This window comes from Myotis daubentonii, chromosome 1 (genome assembly GCF_963259705.1).
Source record: "Myotis daubentonii chromosome 1, mMyoDau2.1, whole genome shotgun sequence".
Taxonomy (NCBI): domain Eukaryota; kingdom Metazoa; phylum Chordata; class Mammalia; order Chiroptera; family Vespertilionidae; genus Myotis; species Myotis daubentonii.
This window is the reverse complement of record NC_081840.1, coordinates 104,505,636-104,527,761: the sequence shown is the minus strand read 5'-3', so window position 1 is coordinate 104,527,761 and position 22,126 is coordinate 104,505,636. Positions and strand designations below refer to the sequence as shown.

Genomic DNA, 22,126 nt, shown 5'->3' with positions numbered 1-22,126 from the left:
TCCACTGTAAGCATTTAGAGCTTATAACCACATTCTTAGTATTTCTAACTTGCTTCTTTCATAAAAACCCATACTTTTGCACTGTCACTATGTTTTTGGGGGATAATTTCCTAGTTCCTATAATGTTTACTTTGTCAAGGTTCAGTATTATCCTAGTGACTGTCCTGAAAGGTAGTCAGTTGGAGAATTTCTTTTCCATTTCTGATTTTTGCCTAAAGTTTTATTCTTAGTAATAAAATACTATCTAACTAACTACATAACAGAGAAAAATTAGGACTTGTCAAATATAATAACACATTTAAAAAATAGGTTTTATTGGTTTTTTAGAGAGAGTGGAAGGGAGAGGGATAAAAAGAAATACCAATGAGAGAGAAACATCTGTCTGCCTCCTGCCCACCTGCCTCCTACTGGGGATCAAGCCCACAACCAGGGCATGTGCCCTGACTGGGAATTGAACCTGTGACCTTCTGAACCACACTGGCCGTGCTATAATAACACATTTTTATAGTTTGCTCTAAAGATCTGTTAATTAGTTGGTAACCTTCTCCTACCTATATTTTGACTCCTCCCCATCCCTCTCACCCCCAGTGTCTTAGAATTTTTATTTATTCACTGATCCAATATTTACTGTGGCTTCAGGAATCAGCCTGTGCTCAGCACAGAGAGAGGTAGCTGCCATGCCAGCCATTCCCCTTCCCTGCTTCCCCCAAGATAAGAGGCCTGTCTAGATCAAGTTCAAAGCCATCTGGCAGAGGCCATGGGGCTATATTTGGGGCCCAAGTTTCAGAGGCCATGCTGTGCTCGTTACCCTTGGCATCACTTCTGGGAACATGGGGACTCTAAGTGGTTGTCTTGGTCCTGCTGTTCACACCCAGGGGTTACCCCCTCCACCCCCCCCCCCCCAAGTCCCTTGCAGAGGCTGAGGAAGCTGGTGTGGCAGGAGAGCTGAGTGGTTCCAGCACTCATTCTTCAGCCTTGTCTCTGTTATCCTTAAGAGGACAGAGACATTGGAATACTGAGAGCTGCACAGAGGCACTTCAGAGCTCCAGGGGCAGAACCCTGGAGCCCACGGCAAGCCCATTGCCAGGGCCAGTATTTCTACTCTTTTAAATCTAGGTTGTTTTTTTAATTATTATTATTATTATTTTTTAATTAAATCTTTATTGTTCAGATTATTACATTTGTTCCTCTTTTTCCCCCCCCATAACTCCCCTCCTCCCAGTTCCCGCCCCACCCTCTGCCCTCACTCCCCACCCACTGTCCTCATCCATAGGTGCACGATTTTTGTCCAGTCTCTTCCCGAATCTCCCACACCCCTTTCCCCCCCAAGAATAGTCAGTCCATTCCCTTTCTATGTCCCTGATTCTATTATAATCACCAGTTCATTCTGTTCATCAGATTATTTATTCACTTGATTCTTAGATTCACTTGTTGATAGATGCATATTTGTTGTTCATAATTTGTATCTTTACCTTTTTCTTCTTCTTCCTCTTCTTAAAGGATACCTTTCAGCATTTCATATAATCCTGGTTTGGTGGTGATGAACTCCTTTAGCTTTTCCTTATCTGTGAAGCTCTTTATCTGACCTTCAATTCTGAATGATAGCTTTGCTAGATAAAGTAATCTTGGTTGTAGGTTCTTGGTATTCATCACTTTGAATATTTCTTGCCACTCCCTTCTGGCCTGCAAAGTTTCTGTTGAGAAATCAGCTGACAGTTGTATGGGTACTCCCTTGTAGGTAACCGAGTTAATTTCTCTTGCTGCTTTTAAGATTCTCTCTTTGTCTTTTGCTCTTGGCATTTTAATTATGATGTGTCTTGGTGTGGTCCTCTTTGGATTCCTTTTGTTTGGGGTTCTCCGCGCTTCTTGGACCTGTAAGTCCATTTCTTTCACCAGGTGGGGGATGTTTTCTGTCATTATTTCTTCAAATAGGTTTTCAATATCTTGCTCTCTCTCATCTTCTGGCACCCCTATAATTCTGATGTTGGTATGCTTGAAGCTGTCCCAGAGGCTCCTTACACTATCCTCGCATTTTTGGATTCTTTTTTCATTCCGCCCCTCCGGTTGGGTGTTTTTTGCTTCCTCGCATTTCAAATCATTGACTTGATTCTTGCGCTCCTCTGGTCTGCTGTCGGGAGTCTGTATAATATTCGTTATTTCAGTCCGTGTATGCTTAATTTCTAGTTGGTTCCCCAATATAACATCGAGGGTCTCATTAGTTTTCTTGTAGATCTCATTAAGTTTATCGGCGGCTTCTAAACAGTTCTTGAGAGACCTTAAAAGTGTGGTTCTGAACTCTATATCTTCTATTGACAATTTTGTCCTGTTTCTTTGTCTCCGCATTTTGTTATGCTTCCTTGGTGCACCCCCTAGTGGTCTTTGTTCGCAGTCTTATAGTTAAACCTTGATTGTTGTAGCTAATACCAGGGAGGGTTTGACCTCCAGGCCAAGTGGCTATGAGAATCAGCTGTGTCAGCAGTGAGAGAACTTCTGTCCTCTAGGGAGGTGCTAATCTAGCCTTTGCCTGAGGCTATCCGGCAAATGCCTCTGTGCAGGGCTTGGGTAGGGCGGGTCCGCACAGGATCAACAGGGTGGGCTGGAGAGAACAGTTATGGCGGCTCTCAGTCCTGTCCCCAGGGGCTTTGCCTCTCTGAGTCCCAGCACCCGCTGCAAAGCTGGGAGAGAAAGCTGCACTCGCTCTGACCGAAGCCAGACAGTCCCGCTTCTCCCGTTTGAGTCTGGGTCCCTAAAGACTCGCCTGTATCTGGAGCTCAGAGTCTGCGACTCCCTCCCGATTGAAAACAACAATCGCGCCCTCTGCCGCCAGCCCGCTCCGCGCACTCCACACCTCAGAATTTGACTTCAGCACTGCGCCTCCTCTGAGTGTCTGTATGCGTTTCTCTTTCCTCCTAGTTGTAGGACTTCCACTCAGCCAGCGTTCCTGTGGTTCTGGGTGATGTCCTTTCCGTCTTTTAGTTTCACTTTTGAAGTAGTTGTTCAAAGCAGCAAACTCCGGTGTTAACCTATGCCGCCATCTTGGTTCTCCCCTAAAGCTAGGTTTATTAATTTCTTCGCAAGAGCATGTGTTTCCAAAAAATTCTTTGTTGCTTTTAGTAGCAGTGTTGATTCTAGAATCCCATTTCCTCACTCCCTCCCTCCCTCCCTCCCTCCCTCCCTCCCTCCCTCCCTCCCTTCCTTCCTTCCTATATATTTTTATTGATTTCAGAGAAGAATGAAGAGGGAAAGGAGATAGAAACATCAATGATGTGTGAGAAAGAGCCATTGATTGGCTGCCTTCTGCACACCCCACACTGGGGATCGAGCCTGCAACCCAGGCATGTGCCCTGACTGGGAGTCGAACTGTGACCTCCTGGTTCATAGGTCAATGCTCAACTATCGAGCCACACTGGCTGGGCGTATTATCTTGGTTCTTTATGCAGTGTAATTTTCTTCAAATTATACTCTCTGCTTATTTGACATCTCTCTTGAAAAATTAGGTGAGCATCCCAACACCACAAGAAAACTTTGTGTAATATCTAGTCTTCATTTTACTCATTTAAAATATGTATTTTTTTTACCCTTACTTATTGTTGAGTCCAAGTTCCTCTGCCAGGGACTTGCCTTCTTTGGAGGCCGAGAATTGGAAAAAGACATGAGTGGCTGTAGGCAGGTGGGTTATTTATTGCAAACAAAGCAGCCAACAACCAGCTGGTCAGTGGCACTTTGTATACTCACTCAAACAAAAGAGGCCACATGCCCATTAGTAACATCTGTATTACATTAAAATAAGTAGGTTGTATAAGGGTGTGCCTATGCAGTGTGTATACTGCTACTGCTGAGTCATTGCCCTTGCACATGCATATGGCAAATGGGCCTTTAGTATCTGGCGTACTCTGGTCAGGGCCCTGCACTTTTTCAGCAGATCAATTTCTTAAAATTCATAAACTACGGTCCTGGCTTGTTTGTTTCAGTTGGTTGGAGTATTATCCTGTACACCAAAAGGTTGCTGGTTTGATTCCCAGTAGGGGCACATACCTAGGTGCTGGGGTCCAACCCCAGCGGGTCCAGGGGTCCCCAAAGGTGTGGACGGAGTCGGCGAAGAAGGAAGGACACGGAGACAGTGTTCAGTTGATCAGCAGCCTAGCCAGGATCTCCAGCCAAGTTCTGATCTCGATCTCCAGAGAGGTTCTGTCCAGGTCCAGCCAGGTTCAGTCACCAGGTTCTAGTCAGGTTCTCTTGCCATGTTCTATAGTCAGGTTCAGTCCAGGATCTTTTGCCATGTTCTCTCCAGCGAAGTTCTTCTGTCTGTAGGTTCTGTGTAGGTTCTGTCTGTAGGTTCTCTCTTCTTAGTTCTGTCTCCTGAGTTCTGTGTTCTAAGTTCTGTCTCTTGCTGTCTTGTTACATCTGTATTTATACCAGTTGATTCAATCCTATCAATCTCTATTACAAAGGTTAGGGCGTTTCTTATCTCCATTCCAGGGAGTAAAGATTATGTAGCTTAAGCATGATTGTTCATAGTTAAAGTGATTAATTACCCGCCTGGCACTTAGTTGAGGGGTTTTATTCCCTCCCTAACTTCAGGGGGAAATCCCTTCCTGGGGATTCAACCTTTCTCGGAGAGGTGACCTTGGTTAAGACACAGCGCCAAGAAGGTGAGCAAACATATTAAGAACCGTATGCCATATATGCCAGGTCCCTTGAAACAGCAAGGATGGACCGGCTCCCGGCACCTAGGTTTCCAGTTTTGTCCCTGGATGGAGTGTGCATGAAAGGCAACCAGTCAATGTTTCTCTCTCACAGCAATGCCCTCCTCTCCTCCCTCCTATAAAAATCAGTGAAAATGTCCTGAGGTGAGGATTGGGGAAAATTCATCTAATCTAATAAAAGAGAAACATGCAAATTGACTGAACCTCCTCTATGCCCCAAGCCACACCCACCAGCCAATCAGAGCGACTATATGCAAATTAACCCAACCAAGATGGTGGCCGGCAGCCACGAAGCTGGAGCAAGCAGGAGGCTTGGTTGCCCTGGTGATGGAGGAAGCCAAGCTTCCTGCCTTCCCTGGCAGTCTGTGGCCTTTGCTCAAGGCAACAAAGTTGCAATTCTAGAAGATAAATAAATCCCAGATACCTGCTTCCAGCCAGCCTCCACTGGTAGCTTGGGTGGCTGGGGGCTTGGCCAGCCTGCAAACAGCCATCAGCCCCTCACCCAGGCTGGCCAGGCACCCCAACAGGACCACCCACACTGAAGGGGTTGTGACCAGCCTGAAAATGGCCCTCAGACCCTCACTCAAGCTGGCCAGGCACTCCAGCGGGGACCCCCACCCTGAAGGGGGTGTGGCCAGTCTGAAAACGGCCCTCAGCCCCTCACCCAGGCTGGCCAGGCACCCCAGCGGGACCCCCACCCTGATCCGGGACACCATTCAGGGCAAACCAGCCAGCCCCCACCCATGCACCAGGCCTCTATCCTATATAATAAAAGTGTAATATGCAAGTTGACCCTAACAACAGAATGACTGGGAATGACTGGTCACTATGACACACACTGACCACCAGGGGGCAGACGCTCAATGCAGGAGCTGCCCCCCGGTGGTCAGTGTGCTCCCACAGGGGGAACTCTGCTCAGCCACAAGCCAGGCTGACGGCTGCCAGTACAGCGTTGGTGGGGGGAGCCTCTCCCACCTCCTCAGCAGCGCTAAGGATGTCCGACTGCAGCTTAGGCCTGCTCCCCGCTGGCAAGTGGACATCCCCCAAGGGCTACTGGGCTGTCAGAGGGATGTCTGACTGCCAGCTTAGGCCCAATCCCCCCAGGGAGCGGGCCTAAGGCAGCAGGTGGTCATCCCCCAAGGGGTCCCAGACTGCGAGAGGGCACAGGACAGGCTGACGGATGCCCCCACCCCCACCCCCCAGTGAGTGCACAAATTTTTGTGCACCGGGCCTCTAGTAAACTATAAAATTTAATTTCAATTTCCTTGTCGCTGTGAATTCTAGTGCAACTGAGCTGCACATGCTGAATGAATTTAATGTGGCCACATGCTAAGACTGCATGGTTGTTGTCATACTTGCTAAATGACATCCTCCAGAAGCTGGAGCCAGACTGTTATCCTCATTCTGTAGATTTGTTCTTGAAATAAGTTGCCAAGAAGAATCTCAAGATCCCATGTGCACTAGTGATGTGTGAAGCACTTAGTGTGCCTAGAACCTTGAAAATGACTCCTCTCTTTAGCTGCTCTTGGCCATGTCCGCACTGTGACACCAGAGAATACACCTGTTCACCAGAGATGTCAACAGTCAGAGCTCGGCCATCGGCACTTAGCTGCTACTTGTACGAAGGAGTTTTAAAATATTAAGCTTGATAAACTCCCACTGAGCTGGGTAAAGACTTTGTGTCCTGCCCCAGCCAGTTTTATTCAGTGGCTTGCGGACTGAAAGATCCAGGGTTTGATTCCGGTCAAGGGCATGTACCTCAGTTACAGGCTTGATTCCCTTGCACTGGTCAGGGCTCATGTGGGAGACAACCAATCCATGTGCCTCTCTCACATCCATGTTTCTCTCTCTCTGTCTCTCCCTCTCCTTCCACTCTCTCTAGAAATCAATGGGGAAAAAATATTCTTGTTCGTGTCCTTTGGGTCCTTCCATAGTTTATGGGTTTTCAGGTGGAAGGCAGATGTCTCCTCTGGGCTTCACTCTTAGGCTTGACTCTGGAAGCCTCAAAAGGCAGAGAGACATGGTTTTGAATATTGTTTGTTTGTTTCAGAGTTCAATATTCAGACACCGTGGACAGCTTTACAATGTTTTGCTGCCTAAAAAATTATGTAGGCAGTGAATGGAATAAAATCTGAAACACAGACACACACACACACACACACACACACACACGCACATGTACATCCCTGCATGGAGTCTTTTACTTCTGTATGTTCTGTAGTCCTTTTTTAGATTTACAAGAGAAATGATGTTATTTTAAAATATAGGGCCCTGAATTAAGCTCTTTCCAGTGGTAGTATATTTATAAATATCAATGCACAAACAGAAGAAGAGAAAGCTTTTGTGCACATTTGACTTATTTATTTAGACTGTAAAGTCATAGAATGTCTTATTCACTCACTGTACAGATGTTCTTTGAGCTTTTTCTCCCAAGCCCAGTTTTATTGAGATGTAATTAACGTACATTGTGTAAGTCTAAGGTGTACAACATGATGATTTGATACATGTATGTATTGTGTAATGTTTACCACGAAAAGTTTAATTCACACTTTTCTACCTCACAGAATGACCTTTTTATGTGTATGTGGTGAGAGCATTTAAGATCTACTCACTTAGCAAATTTTAAGTATACAATATACAGAGGTGGGCAAAAGTAGATTTACAGTTGCCAGTATGGGAAACAGTTTATTCTTGTATTATTATTTATTATTGTATTATTTATTTGTATTATAACTGTAAACCTACTTTTGCCCACTCCTGTAGTATTGTTAACTATAGTCACCATGTACATTACATCCCCAGAAGTTATTCATCTTGTAAAGGTTTGTATTCTTTCATCCATTGTCCCCACTTCTGAGCCTCTGCAACCATCTGTCAACTCTTTTTCTGTTTGTTCCCATTTCATAGATTTTACATCTGTGAGAACCTATTTGTCTTTGTCAGACTTACTTTATTTAGCATAATGCCCTCAAGGTTCATGGATTTTCAAATGGCAGGATTTCCTTTTCACAGTTGAATAATGTGTGTGTGTGTGTGTGTGTGTGTGTGTGTGTGTGTGTGTGTGTGTGTGTGAGATATTTACTTTATCCATTGGCAGGCACTTAGATTGTTTCCATATCTTCAGAGATATACCCAGAAGTGGAATTGCTGGATTACATGGTGGTTCTAGTTTTAATTTCTTAAAAAATCTCCATACTATTTTCCTTAGTGGTTGAACGAATTTATATTCCCACAAACAGTGCACGAGGCTTCCCCTTTTTCCACATCTTCATCAGCATTTCTCTCTCTTTTTAATGAACAGGGATGAGATGATGTCTCATTGTAGTTTGGGTATGCATTTCCCCATGGTTAGTGATGTTGATCACCTTTTCATGTACCTTTTGGTCATTTGTATGTCTTCTTTGGGAAAATGTCTGTTCTTATCCTTTGCCCATTTTTGATTGGGTTATTATTTTATTTTTTATTATTGACTTGTATGAATTCCTTATGTGTTTTGGATATTAACCTCTTATCAGATACCGGGTTTGCAGATATCTTCTCTTATTCTATACATTGCCTTTTATTTTGTTGATTATTTCATTTGCTCTGTGGAAGCTTTTTAATTTGATGTAGTTCGACTTATTTTTATTTTGCTGCTTGTGGTGTAAAAAAAATCATTGCCAGGACCGATGACAAGGATATTTTTTCCTATGTTTTCTTCTAGTAGTTTTATGGTTTGAGGTCTTATATTTAAGTCTTTATTCTATTTTGAGTTAATTTTTGTGAGTGATGTAAGGTAGTGGTCCAATTTCATTCTTTTGCATGTGAATATTCGGTTTCCCCAATACCATTTATCAAAGAGACTGTCTCCTCCATTGTGAATTCTTGGCTCCCTTGTCAAATATTACCTTGTGTATATGAGGGTTTAGTTTTGAACTCTTGATTCTGTTTCATTAGTTTATGTGTCTGTTTTTATGCAGGTACAATACTGTCTTGATTATTATAGGTTTGTAGTATAGTTTGATATCAAGAGGTGTGATGCCTCTGGGAGAAAAGATCACCCGTCAGAATTCAAATAACGGACTCAGAGACAGAAGTATGGTGAAAACAAGACTTTGAATACGTTCTTGAGAGTGGGTGTCCATCCCATTAAACAGGCATTCCTGAGGCAGAGAACATAGTCTATTTATTTAGTCCCTCCTCCGGTTGCTCATTAGCTGAGCACTATGGGGTTGCCTCCCATTGGGCCATTTAAAAAAATTGGGCTGAGGCCTTTGTAGCTGCCTCCACTTCCCCTGCCTAGCTGTGGCAGACGCCTCAGGGGTTTCCATCATGATGCTGGCCCATGTGCACAGTTCTCAGTTCCTCTTCCCTCCCCGCTACATTCTCTTTGCCCTCGGGAAATTCAGCAAATTCCATCAAAAGCCGACCATGCTGGAGATGGCTCATAGAGGTCCATTTCCTACACCTTCAGCTTTATTCTTCTTTCTCAAGATTGCTTTGGCTATCCAGGATCTTGGTGGGTCCACACGAATTTTAGGATTGTTTATTCTATTTCTGTGGAAGATGCCATTGGAATTTTGATAGGAATTGCATTGAATCTATAGACAGCTTTGGGTGGTATGGACATTTTAATTGTATTCATTCTTCCAATTTATTAGTGTCTTCAGTTTTTAAAAAAATCATTGTCTTAAAGTTTTCAGTGTACAGATCTTTCACCTCCTTGGTTAAAAGTTTTTGATGCTATTATAAATTGGATTATTTCTTTTTCAGATAGCTTGTTAATGTATAGAAATAAAACTAATTTTTGTGTGTTGATTTTGTATCCTGCAACTTTACTGAATTGCTTATTTGTACTGTTTTTTGTGTGAAGTCTTTAAAGTTTTCTATATATAGTATATATAGTATCATGTTGAAACGTGGGGTTCAGGGTGCAGATTTTTCCATTGGTCCTTGTCCTCACGAACTTTGAAGAATAAACTCACGACTTGTTACTAAAAGTGTGGAAATTTATTGGAAGCAAATACAAACTCCCACATAGGGAGAGGTTCCCAAGGGGGTAACCAACTAAGCCCCTTTTTCTAAGGTTTTAAAAGCTGGAAGTTCTTTGTCAATCTATGCTTCCTTCTAATTAGACCTCTTCCCCATTTTATGACCCTGTGCTTTCCTAATTGGTCACTCTTTTGCAGGACATCAGCTTCAAAGTCCAAAACCCACATGGTGCTCCTCTCCTTCTCTCTCCTTCTTGCAACATTCCTCTATCCTCTGTGAAAATATGTTTCCCTTTCCTATATCCAGTGACTTTTCCCTATCCTCTGTGAGAGTATGATAAGCATTTTGGTAGCTTGGAGGTATTTCTGCCCTTCATATATGCATTGCTCTCCCATGGACCCTCTTTATTCCCTAAACCTGCCTATCCTTGTCTCAAATTCCTTTCAATGTCATCTGTACACAGAGATAATTTTACTTTTTCCTTCCTAATTTGGATGTCTTTTATTTCTTTTTCTTGCCTAATTGCCCTGAACTCTTCCTGTATATGAGCTGTGTGTGTGTGTGTGTGTGTGTGTGTGTGTGTGTGTGTGTGTGTGTATGGTGGGGGAGGGGGTCGGGGGAAGGGACACCAGATAAACCCCAGTCAGTATGGAGGACACATAACCCCTGGCATAATGGAGCTCACACGTGACCATCGCTAACCGAGTGTTGCTTATATGTAGCTGAAGCTGTATAGTTAGGACAGGTAAACGCACACTAAACTTCATCCTGGCTCGTCAGCAAAGCTGTCCTCAAGTTGGCTATTTTTAAACCAAAGTATTGGAAAGTAGTTGCCAGGTGAAGGACAAGGGAAGGGAACCCTGGAAGCAGGAGGTGTCCAAGGGAGGATAGAGGGTAGGTTCTGTCCTGTTGGGGCTGGGAAGGGCAGCAGAGTTGGAGACGCCAGGTGAGGTAGTGATTGTGGCTGAGATAGTCCATCCACTCAGCACCTGCTTTGCTCAGCACAGTGAAAAGCCAAGTTTCTGTGCTTGTGATATTTATATTATGAAGGTGGACAATGAGCATTAATGCAATAGACAACAGCACATCAGGAGGTGCTAAGTGTGATGACTTGAGTAAACAGGGTAGGGACATAGTGGCCAGAGGTGTGGAATGTTGTTTTAGATAGGCTGATTCTGTTTTCTCTGCTGGTAACACATTTCAGGCCCTTCTAGGCATATTAAGGTTTCTGGATCAATTATAAGATCGCAGGAAGCCATTGAGGGTTTTTTAAAAAAAATATATTTTATTGATTTTTTACAGAGAGGAAGGGAGAGAGATAGAGAGTTAGAAACATCAATGAGAGAGAAACATCGATCAGCTGCCTCCTGCACATCTCCTACTGGGGATGTGCCCGCAACCCAGGTACATGCCCTTGACCGGAATCGAACCTGGGACCCTTCAGTCCACCGGCCGACGCTCTATCCACTGAGCCAAACCTGTTTCGGCAGCCATTGAGGGGTTTATAAGTGAGTGACCAGATGTGTGTTTTAAAATGCAACTCCATTGCAGGTCATTAAGCCAATTAAGAGGTTCCTGGATCTAGAGAGAGAAGAGGAGAGGGAAGAGGATGGATTTGAGAGTGATGCCATTCAGGAGGGGAATTGACAGGTCTTGGTGAATGACTCCTCCAGGGCATAGGAGAGAAGGGTGTCGGCCTTTTTGGCCTCAAGGTTTCTGGCTGGTGCAACAGAGAAGGGGATGAGATTGAACCTTTGGGGGTGATCACAAGGGGAGATTTGGACACTCTGTGAGTGGATATGCCGTGTGGCCCTCAAATTTCTATATTGAGCAGGTCATTAGATTTGGGGCTCAGAGGAGAAATCTGGGCTGGAGAAATTACCTTGGGTGTGACCAAGGAACAGAAGCAATTGTCTAGGGAGAGTGTAGGGGGTATGAAGGTAAGAGGGCCTCTAGCATTCAAGGCCAGCCCCTGTGGGTGGGCACCCGCTGAGGTGTTCTTGAGGATGGAGGTCCTGTGGAGAGCTGGATCCTCTGCTGGGAGTGGACAAGGGGAGAACAAGCCATGGCAACATGTCTGCAGAGGGAAGGGCAGGTGAGGAATTCAAAATTGCAGAGTGGGATATGGCTGAGTAGGGTTGTGGCTGAAGAGGGAAGAGGATCCAGCCCAGGTTGGTTTTGGGGGAGGGAGTTGAAAGCAAAAGAATAATTTTGGGAAGTTTGGTGATAGCTGAACGTATTTACAGGGTAGCTGGAAAGATGGGTGGAGAGACAGGTGGATGATACAGAGGCAGTGAGAGACAATTCTCAGTGCCAGGGTTGGAGGAGGCAGGAAAGGCTGGGACCATTGGGTGGGTGCTGGGGCCTAGGCACAGGGGTCTCTCAAGAAACGATTGGTATTTGTATGGAACTTATGCAGTGCCATTCAATCTTTTTCACAGCTGTGTGGGAAAGGGCTTCTATATGCTTGCCAGCCAAGGACACTTGCTCCTGTAGGTGTCTGCCCAGCTGTAAGTGGGACCTCAGTACTTCTCTGTTTCTTTTGAGCACATGACCAGCACATCTTGCCCTCCTTTCCCCTCCTCTCAACACACCATAAACATACTCTTAATGTTACACAGAGCAGGATTAAGGTTCAGTCAGTGATCACCTGCTGAGCCGTTCCCAGGAGGCACCTGCCTACCAGCAGTGTTTCATTGTTCTGTTTTATAGACAAGGTGGCAGACACAGAGGTGAGGAATTGCATCCAAGTTTGCCCAGCACTTTTCATGGCCACCCACCCATGGGCATACAAGGCCCAAGGCCCTTGGAGCCAGGGGTGCGGGAGGAAGGGGGAGGGCAGTATGTTTTCTGAATGGCCCTGCTGTTCTCTGTTTCCTGTGCATGCCCACTTTCTCCAGGACACGATCTTCTAAGGAGAATCTAGAGGCCCTGAGACTCTTATGTAGTGCATGTTATCATTACTTAACCTGCCACTGTTAAGTGAAAGATTGGACTAGAATATAGAACTCAAGTACTCTTAGATTCCTCCTGTTCAGAAGTTAGCCCAGGGAGGACTATGCCTTCTGCTGAAGAGGCAAAGACTGGCCCAAACCTTACTACCACACAGCCTCTCTGAGCTCTGGCGGGCCTGAGTACAGCTTGGCTGATTTCATTGCATGGCAGCTTCGGCTTCTGTTGTTTCCTCATTGGCTTCAGATATTTTTAACACAGGTAAGAATTCAGTTTTGGACTTTGTGTAATTATAAAATACAGTGTGCTCATGATGACGAAGTCATACATTACCGGAGAAGGTAAGGAAGAAGATAGAAGTGCCCTACCATTTCCATTTCCATTTCAATCCCCACAACTAATCATGAATAACATTTTTCATGGTGCATTGCTATAGAAAATTTAAGTTTACAGAAAGGCTTCTGCAGGTAAACTAAATTTAATACGTAATTTGGGTCTCTTTCTTGATGAGCACATTCTGTTCTTTTCAATGATCACAGAGTATTCCGTATTTATTCAATGTCACGGTTTCTGTCTTCATCCTCTTTTTTCTCCGTAAAAAACAACACTGTATTGAACTTGTTTGAATATATTTTGCAGAATATATAACTGGCCATGGAATTGCTGGATCAAGGGGAGTGTACATTTAAAATCTGGATTGATGTTCTCAAGTTATCCTCACTACAAATGCCTTTTAGTGGAGGATTTTTGAGGGCACCTAGAATTATGAAACTTCCTGGGCCAGGATGGGGCAGGGATACTTCTGGGTCCCTCACTGTCTTGAGCAGTATCTATGCTAATTGCTGCAACTCACCTTGTTCTTTCTTAAATTGGACAAGAGGAAGGCAAAGAATGCTAGTCCAAGAGGTTAGGATTGACTTCGGCCCTCAACATAGAACCTTGGAATGTTTTGTGGCGGTGAGTGGAGGGACGTCTGTTGTCTGTCGTTTGTCGTCTCTCCATATGGATGTTCTCATATAAAGTCTAGTGTTTGTCAAGTTTGAGATACGTGCTTGGCGAGGTATATATGTGGATTCTCATAACAACTTGATCTGTCACTGTTGTTTCCTCTGCTTTACAGTTGAGGAAACAGAGGCTCCTGCTGAGTGGAGAAGCCTAGATCTGATCTCACTCTGCACCCTCCCCCACACAGATGGGCTGCTTCAGTCTTGTTTATTTAAAACAGCCATTTCCAACCAGTGTGCTGAAAGAATTTTTAAAACATGCAGTATCTGGCTAGTCAGGGGCACTGACCTCTTTTCCCTTAGATGGTCAAATAAAAAAATGACAACAGCCAACACAATAGCCGTCTAGTGTGAATGAATCAAAATTATACCTATTTTTTGGTAAGACTGTCATAAAATATATTTTTTAGTGTGCTTTAGCATTTTAGTAATTAGTTTGTGTGTGCCATGAGATGAAATAGTTGACATCACTGGTTGAAAAGCATGTTCCTATGAGTATTAAAAGGAGTGGTGGTCATAATATATACTTTATTTTCCTGTGCACATTTCTTCAGAGGTTTTGTATCAACTTTATTTAACCATTTTATGCCTAATTATATCTTGTTTCATAACTAGAATGAATTTGAAACCAGAGAACATTTTTTTAAAAATATATTTTATTGATTTTTTACAGAGGAAGGGAGAGAAAGACAGAGAGTTAGAAACATCAATGGGAGAGAAACATCGATCAGCTGCCTCCTGCACATCTCCCACTGGGGATGTGCCCGCAACCCAGGTACATGCCCTTGACCAGAATCGAACCTGGGATCTTTCAGTCCACAGGCCGACGCTCTATCCACTGAGCCAAACCGGTTTCGGCTGAAACCAGAGAACATTTTAAATATGCTAAAAGGCATGAGGACTTTAAGCCTAGTAAGAAATATTCTTTTTTTTAAAAAATATATTTTATTAATTTTTTACAGAGAGGAAGGGAGAGAGATAGAGAGTTAGAAACATCGATCAGCCGCCTCCTGCACACTTCCCGCTGGGGATGTGCCCACAACCAAGGTACATGCCCTTGACCGGAATCGAACCTGGGACCTTTCAGTCCGCAGGCTGATGCTCTATCCACTGAGCCAAACCGGTTTCGGCAAGAAATATTCTTTAAAATAACTTAATATAATAATATTTAATATTTCATATTTCTCTTCTAAGAATTATGAAATAATTTATTTTATTTTCCCTGGAGGGAGAATTCTGAATCATGAATACAAAGAAAAAGATGTTTGTGGATTGTTATAAATCAGTTTATTTATTTATTTATTTATTTATTTATTTATTTATTTATTTTTATTGCTTAAAGTATTACAAAGGGTATAAATCAGTTTATAACTGATTTCCAAATCAAAGAAAGCCAACCCACTGAAAGCCTAAGCTTTTCTTTCAACTGTTTTGTAAAACCAGGTTGAGGGGGCTGTTATAAGACTAAATAATTGAGCTGTTCTGTGGTATTTTTATTTCAAAATACTCAGAAATGAAAGTCAATACTTTTGTATTTTTAGGGTGTTATTCACAGAATATCCAGCAGAGGTCACTGCCAGGTTGTGATTGAGCATAATTGCAGGAACCTAGGGCAAGACTGTGGCTGTGGTGCTTTCCAGAGGAAATAGGTCTGTGATGTGAAAATAGTTATATTTTATTTTAGAATGTTGTCATTAAAATTATTAAAGGTGTCATAATAGCATTTGTAAGGTATCTCAGATGACATAACTGTCTCCTACTATGTAGATGTACTGAACATTTTATAGTTAGCCACTTATCAATATGGGGAATAATCCTAAAACATGGCTTGATTTCCCTATTTTGATCCCTGCCCAAAAATTGATTTGAGTTTTATAAATGAAATTTTACTACTTATGAATTTAGGGAGCAAATCTAATTTTTGGTAAAATTTTATTTTATTTTTTTTGTATACTCCAGTGACCAGACATTACATAACTTAATACATGGTCATTACAATAAATCCTGCACCCATCCAGCACCACGCCTAGTTATTAGAATATTATTTATTATATTCCCTATGTAGTATTTTCATCCCCATGATGACTATTGTGTAACAACTAATGTGTATTTCTTAAACCCTTCACTCCTCCCTCCCCGCAACCCCTTTCCCACCTGGCAAGCAACAAAAAGTTCTCTGTATCTATGAGTCTGTTCTGCTTGTTCATTTTGTTTGTAGATTCAAATGTTGATAGATATGTATTTATTGAAATTTTATTCATATTTTATCTTAATTATTGGTATAATTTTAATATGTAGAAAAAGGAAAGTATGACAAGTCCTTAATGTAGCTTCATGACTTCTTGTTGAGTTTTAATTGTTCTTAAATTTCAGTCAAATATTTCTTAATCAGTTCTGAATTCTGGTAAATGACTGCATTTTAAATGAAGAATCATATAGCCTAGTTATGTTTACTCTCCATCTTTCCTCCTCCCCACAATGTTCAAATTATTTTTTTGTTTTCTTTGTCTACCAGATTAATACAGCCATTGTATTCTGTGGACTTTGAATTGCCACTGTTTTTTTCAGTATAAGAATGGTGGGGTGCAATAAATGTGTGTGTGTGTGTGTGTGTGTGTGTGTGTGTGTGTGTGTTATATTGTACACATATCGATACAGATAAATTTTGCCAAAGTTTTTCAGTAGGTAAAAGTTTTAGATATGTGTAGACATGTCTACATTTATGGGATTTGAGTATTTCATGCCTGTGAACTTGAATATTTGATGCCCATAAAATACAGTTGCATTTTTTAGGAGAGAATCATTTTATATTTTCTTAGGTTAACTTTTTCTGTTTCTTTTCCTTACATTAATTTGTTTCTGGCCTTCTCTCTCTTGCTTATTTCACATGCTTTTTTCCTCCCCAATTGTTCTGTGCTTCTTTAGAAATACTGTGTTGGCAGAGTCCACTAGAGGGCAGCACAACTCTGCAGCAAAGGTCTGCTTGGCTTTCTTTCCAGTTGGCAGGTGCACTTGTGAGAACAAAGCACATTATTTCTAAAGGGCAGAAACCCTAGTGACAAAGCATTGTAGTGAATTCAAACACACAATTAGGAAATTCTCTGTCCCTGTGACTGGTCTCCACCACAAGGCCTGTACACACAATCGCTTGTAATTTAACACTTGTGGATGGGATTGAGCTAAATGTTAATAGATGCTTCATTGTGGAACTTCCAAAATCTGTGGCAGGCCTCTGATAGTGAGTTCTTTTTTATCGCTTGAATATTTATGAGTCATAAAAATAAAATGAGTTATTGGGAGGAAGAACCTGCCCAAACTTGGTCCATTGATCTGTGTAATGTCTACTCACACAGCTCATGTGGAGATTGTTAGATTATATTTAGAAAAGTCCAGCACAGTATCTTCTAAATTCCAGCAGGTGTCACACATCTGTTTCCCTTTCCACATCATCCTTTCCAATTGAATTAATAGAAAATATAATAATTAAAACAAATATATTGAGTATTTTCTACACGTTGGTTGCTGACCTCAAGAAATGAACAGTGTAGCAGACTTGATGGATGTGTTTAGGATAATAGGTGACATAATTTTGACATAGCTCTATACCAGCTACTGTAGCTGGTGACATAGCTACAGTAGCTCTATACCATAGAGCTACTAGGTGACAGAGCTATGTAGTAGGTGACATAGCTCTATACCAGCTACTGTACTAAGTGCTTTATTATCTTAGTCCTTTTAATAACTCTGTCAATCGCTTCTCGGACTATTGGCTAAGATCAAGTGTAGTATCTGTTCTTATCAGTTTAATACCTCTGTCAAGTTGGGAATCCTTATCACTGTTAGCCTCAGTTTACCCCTGAGGTCACTAGGGACAGACAGAAAGGATTAACTAACTTTTCTATGTTGGGAAAAGAAAGAATCAGGACTCATGCTCATTGTCTGGCCCCAGTGCCCAAGCCCCAACCATCATGCCCAGTGCCTCTCACTCACAAAGGTAGCCCAGAGCTGACCTTAGCAAAAATTGACTTACTAATCCTTTCTGGTACTGCAGCTGAAATACCATGTCTTTAGCATTTCCATGCATACATGATGAGTATAGGCAATGTGGTCCATACAAGCAACCAGGGGGAAAGCCTTATTTAGTGCATGACACTTAAGCTTGAGCAAGTCATGTCACTCCTGCAGGCCACAGTTCTCCTATTTGGTGCAGTGTTTTACATCGGGACATTGTCAAAGATCTGGAACTTTTGGGGGAATCTCATGGAGGACCTCATTCTTCAAGCTGGTGCTGGGCATTAAACAGTGTTGTGTATGTTGCCTTCATTAATGCCAGCCAGCTGGCCCTCTCGTCATTCATATTCAGGATGTCACCTCTTTGCCTTTTGATGCCTTTTGTTACCAGCACTACAGCTTCCATCTTAACTAGAAATCACCTAACAAATGGAAAGGCTTCCAATTATGGAAATTACTAGAGGCCCAATGCATGAAATTCGTGTAAGAGTAGGCCTTCCTTTTCCCGGCTGTCGGCACTGGCTTCCCTCTGGCACCCGGGACCCGGGCTTCCCTGGCAGCCCCGGCTTTGTCCAGCAGGTCGCTCTGAAGGATGTCCGGTCTAATTAGCATATTATGCTTTTATTATTATAGATATTTTGTAGCTTTCATTCAATATGTAATGGTATCCGGAAAAACAAAGCTTCTCCATGTTGCATTTGGAGTGTACTTACTCACTGTGAGTGTGGGGACTTTTAGCCATGTTTTGTTTCTTTCCTTCTTATTAAAAAGAACAATTCTTGAAAGCCTTGCACCTGCCCTGCTCTGAAAGTTTTCTGTTCCATTACAGCCTCAGTTTTTTATGTTTATTTTTAAAAAAATTATAAATCTAGTTCATGCTCATGGAAAAAGAAAGTCTGTAAAGTATAAAATAAAAGAAAGAAATGCCCTGAATACCATTCCCCTTCCCTCCCATGGAGGGAAAACACAATCATCTTTTTTTTAGGAGTGGACATCCCTCCAGAAACCTCTGTACATATATGAGCTTTTTAAACACCCCCTCTCACTCCCCCACATAAAGATTTCTTACTATACATACTGTTCTGCCAGTGCACCTTGGATATATTTCTGCATCAGCAAATATAGATTGGCTTCATCTGTTAATAGCTCCTTAGTATTTAGGGGATAGTTTCTTATAACTCCCCTATTTTGTTTGTTTGTTCCAAAACAACATGCTTTGGACATATTCCCACAGTTTTTCCCACTGCACTTCATATTATCCTTGCTTTTCCTGTTCTGCTTCCTTTTGGGAGAGTTTTTCTCGTCTACTAATATTATTCACCTATCATTTTGTAGTTTTCGATTGCCCAGATGTTAACTACTACCTTTTTAATTAGAAAGGGGCAGGTACAGAACTCGAGCTGGAGCTACACAGGCAAATGCATTGAGTGTGGAACTGGTGGTGGTGGGGGGTGCGGTCAACACAGGCAATAATAACCTTTTAATAATAACCAAAATTTCAAAACAGTAGCTTCTGACTCAGGAGAACTTCTAGGGATGAAAGTTCTGCCTGGTTATTTGGTTGACAATCCAGGCTCCTCTGCCAGAACTCCACCGCTTCCTGGGTTCTTTCCTGAGTTGCCTTTGTCCACAGGCTCTAGGTAGCATTTAGATTTAATAGGAAGAAAAAAGATGCTCAAACAGTGTATTAGAAAAGCCACGATCAAAATTATAATTGACTCATATTTGAACCAATGTAAATGCTATAAGTGTTTTGATATTATAGTTTGCTAGGTTCTTTTTCTACAACTGTATGCTACAAACAATTTATATTTGTGTGTAATCAGTATAATTAGCTTTTAACTGGATAAGATTTTCATTTTCAAAATGTACACCTTTACCTAATCCCTTTTTAATTTCTCTCTAAATTAGGCACAGCAATTCTGAGTTTTTCTACCTGGAATAAATGCCATAGAAGCTGGGGTTGGCAGCATTATCTATGATTATCTATATCAAACTACTCATAACTCCCTTGTTTACTTTTGTTTCTGTATGTTTTGTGCCAACCTTTAAAAGTTAATTCCTTTATGCTAAGTAAGCCTCATGCACAGCAGCCCCTCAGGCTCCTAACTGATATCACGTGATGGCGGTGGTGGTTTGTTTGGCACAGATTATGGAGTTAGATTCTGGGCCTGAGCATGTTACGGACAGGAGGAGGGAGACTTAGGAAGTAGAATAGGTAAAATCAGCAAAGAGCCAGATGGCTGTGGTCTTAACAGAACAGTTTGTTTTCTTTTTTTAGCTAATAGCACTGTGACTTTTTAAGTCTCTTATATTTATGTTTAAATACATATAAGTGCCCGATTATTCCAGGCACAATTGCCAGTCCTGTGTTATGTGAAGTTAGAGCAGTAGGATTTGTTCTGTGTTTTGGCAGTTCCTCTAATGCTACAGGTGTCAGTTACCTGAGCAGACAGCTGGGGGAAGGTAGGGTCAGGTCCTTCACTGGCACCACACAAATAGAGAATGAGGCTCCCAGACCCCCTATAACCACCATCCATCCCATCCAGGGGTGAGGCTGACTATTGGCCTGGAGAATGTTCTCTCTGTACTTGTGCCTTGTCTCTCACCTTACCCTGGTCAATATACTTGCCTTGACATCTATATTTGCAGGCCATAAATGAGTATGTTTTTGTACGAAATTTAGCAGAAAGCATGTTGGATTGATTGTTGGACGGTAGCAGGGGAAGTTGGTCACATGGACATTTTGCCTCACTGGTTACTTACATCAGCCAGTTATGATAACTTGTAGACTTATAATTTTGGAAAATAAAGAGGTCTTGTTTGGTTCACAGAAATTCCCGTGTGTGTGTGTGTGTGTGTGTGTGTGTCCTTAAAGAGAGAGGTTGCATGTGGATGGAGATGTCCAGGTGGGCCGGTGGCCATGGCTGGTCATCCATTTGAAGAGGAGGAACCAGGACAACTGGATGAGCTGCTTCCTGCGGTGGGGCCTGGGCCAGTCTCGGGCATGGTGATGTGACCATGGTTTAAACATTCATAAAGGCAAACAAGACCTAGGAATGGGTTTGTTTTTCCAGTTTTGTTGATTGGGGACCAGCTCTGTGCTGAGTAAGCTCAAGGCCCAGAGGGAATGGAAATATTTTCTAAAATCTTGAGTTATCATTGCTGTGGCTGTCATTTTAGATCTGTCCCACCTCTTCCCTCCCCACACTTTTCTAGTTTGATGGTGTGTGTGTTTAGGTAACTTACTAGTATATAAGAGCTGCTCATTTATGTGGGGAATACTGACCAAGTTCAGTTGACCACAGTGGGGACAGCTGTATGTGCCTTCATATATCTTATGCATTATATATTTAACTAAATATCTACATACTACATATACTCAGTATGTAAACATCCTTTATAGTATTTTCTTAGTGAATAAATAAGCACTATGGACTATTGACCTCAGGAAAATGACAAATTATTTAAAGAAATAATCTTAAAATCTCTGAATGAAAGCTGAGGGTCTTGAATATTTTGGTGCTTGTTGTTTTAAACAAGTAACTAAACAGGTATGACAACCAGATGAGGTATTTTATCTCAAGTATTTGAGCTACTGGGTGGTCTCTTTATGGGTTCCCAGTAATGCAGTGCAATATTAATTTTGATCAATCTTTGTGCATAGATATAATATATGGGCATTTGGGCCCACTGAGGGCTTTCCTTTAGCAGATTGGGGGTGGTTTTATTTCTGGGGTTGCAGTAAGTGGATGTTCTAAGCAGCAGAACAAACATACTGCCATATCTATACTGATTGAACTTGAGAGAGAGAGAGAGAGAGAGAGAGAGAGAGAGAGAGAGAGAGAGAGAGAAAGAGAAAGAGAGAGAGAGAGAGAGAAAGAGAAAGAAATAAGGGAGGAAAATCCCCTTTTGTGATTTTGGATTAGTACTTTTGTATAAGTAGTCTGAAAGACTTCCTCTGCTTTTTGGTAAGACTATAAAGAGAGACCACCTTAGTATAACCTTTGCCTCCTAAGGTGTGGATGAGTGCCTTGTGTTTGGAATTTAATTTTAACAGCTTTTATCAAACTGCTAAAAGATATTGAAAATCTTTAATGCGAGAATCAGGGGCAGTAAATCACACTCAGACTTGTTAAAATTGATGTGCACAGTGTATGGGTGCAAGGACCACATGTTTCTGCCCAGGGACTTTTCATGACTGCACCAATCTGTCCATTACTCTCACCTTATAACTTTGCAATATTAGATGGCTCATAGAGCCTGTGCTGAAGTGGGGATTTAACACCTTCTCTCCCCATTTTGGGGCAAGGTTTAAAGACCTATTATTTTACCCATTTGTAGGTTATTTGGCTTTTCACAGGGATTTTTAAAAATTGTATTTGAAACATATAGTTAAACTGGCACGGTGCTGTCAGACATCCCTCTCACAATCCAGGACTGCTGGCTCCCAACCACTTGCCTGCCTGCCTGCCTGCCTGC

The 22,126-nt window shown here is 42.2% G+C and overlaps 1 protein-coding gene, 1 long non-coding RNA gene and 1 pseudogene across 29 annotated transcripts in view; all 3 read left to right on the top strand.

Moving 5' to 3' along the window:
• Positions 1-22,126, top strand: part of PARD3 (par-3 family cell polarity regulator) — a 780,879-nt gene that overhangs the window by 153,436 nt on the left and 605,317 nt on the right. The gene's annotated exons all lie outside the window — the stretch shown is intronic.
• Positions 932-5,592, top strand: LOC132243157 (uncharacterized). The gene is made up of 3 exons (XR_009454806.1): positions 932-1,116; positions 3,058-4,039; positions 4,735-5,592. It is a non-coding gene; the product is annotated as an uncharacterized LOC132243157 (long non-coding RNA).
• LOC132223083 (U2 spliceosomal RNA) lies at positions 17,384-17,531 on the top strand (annotated as a pseudogene).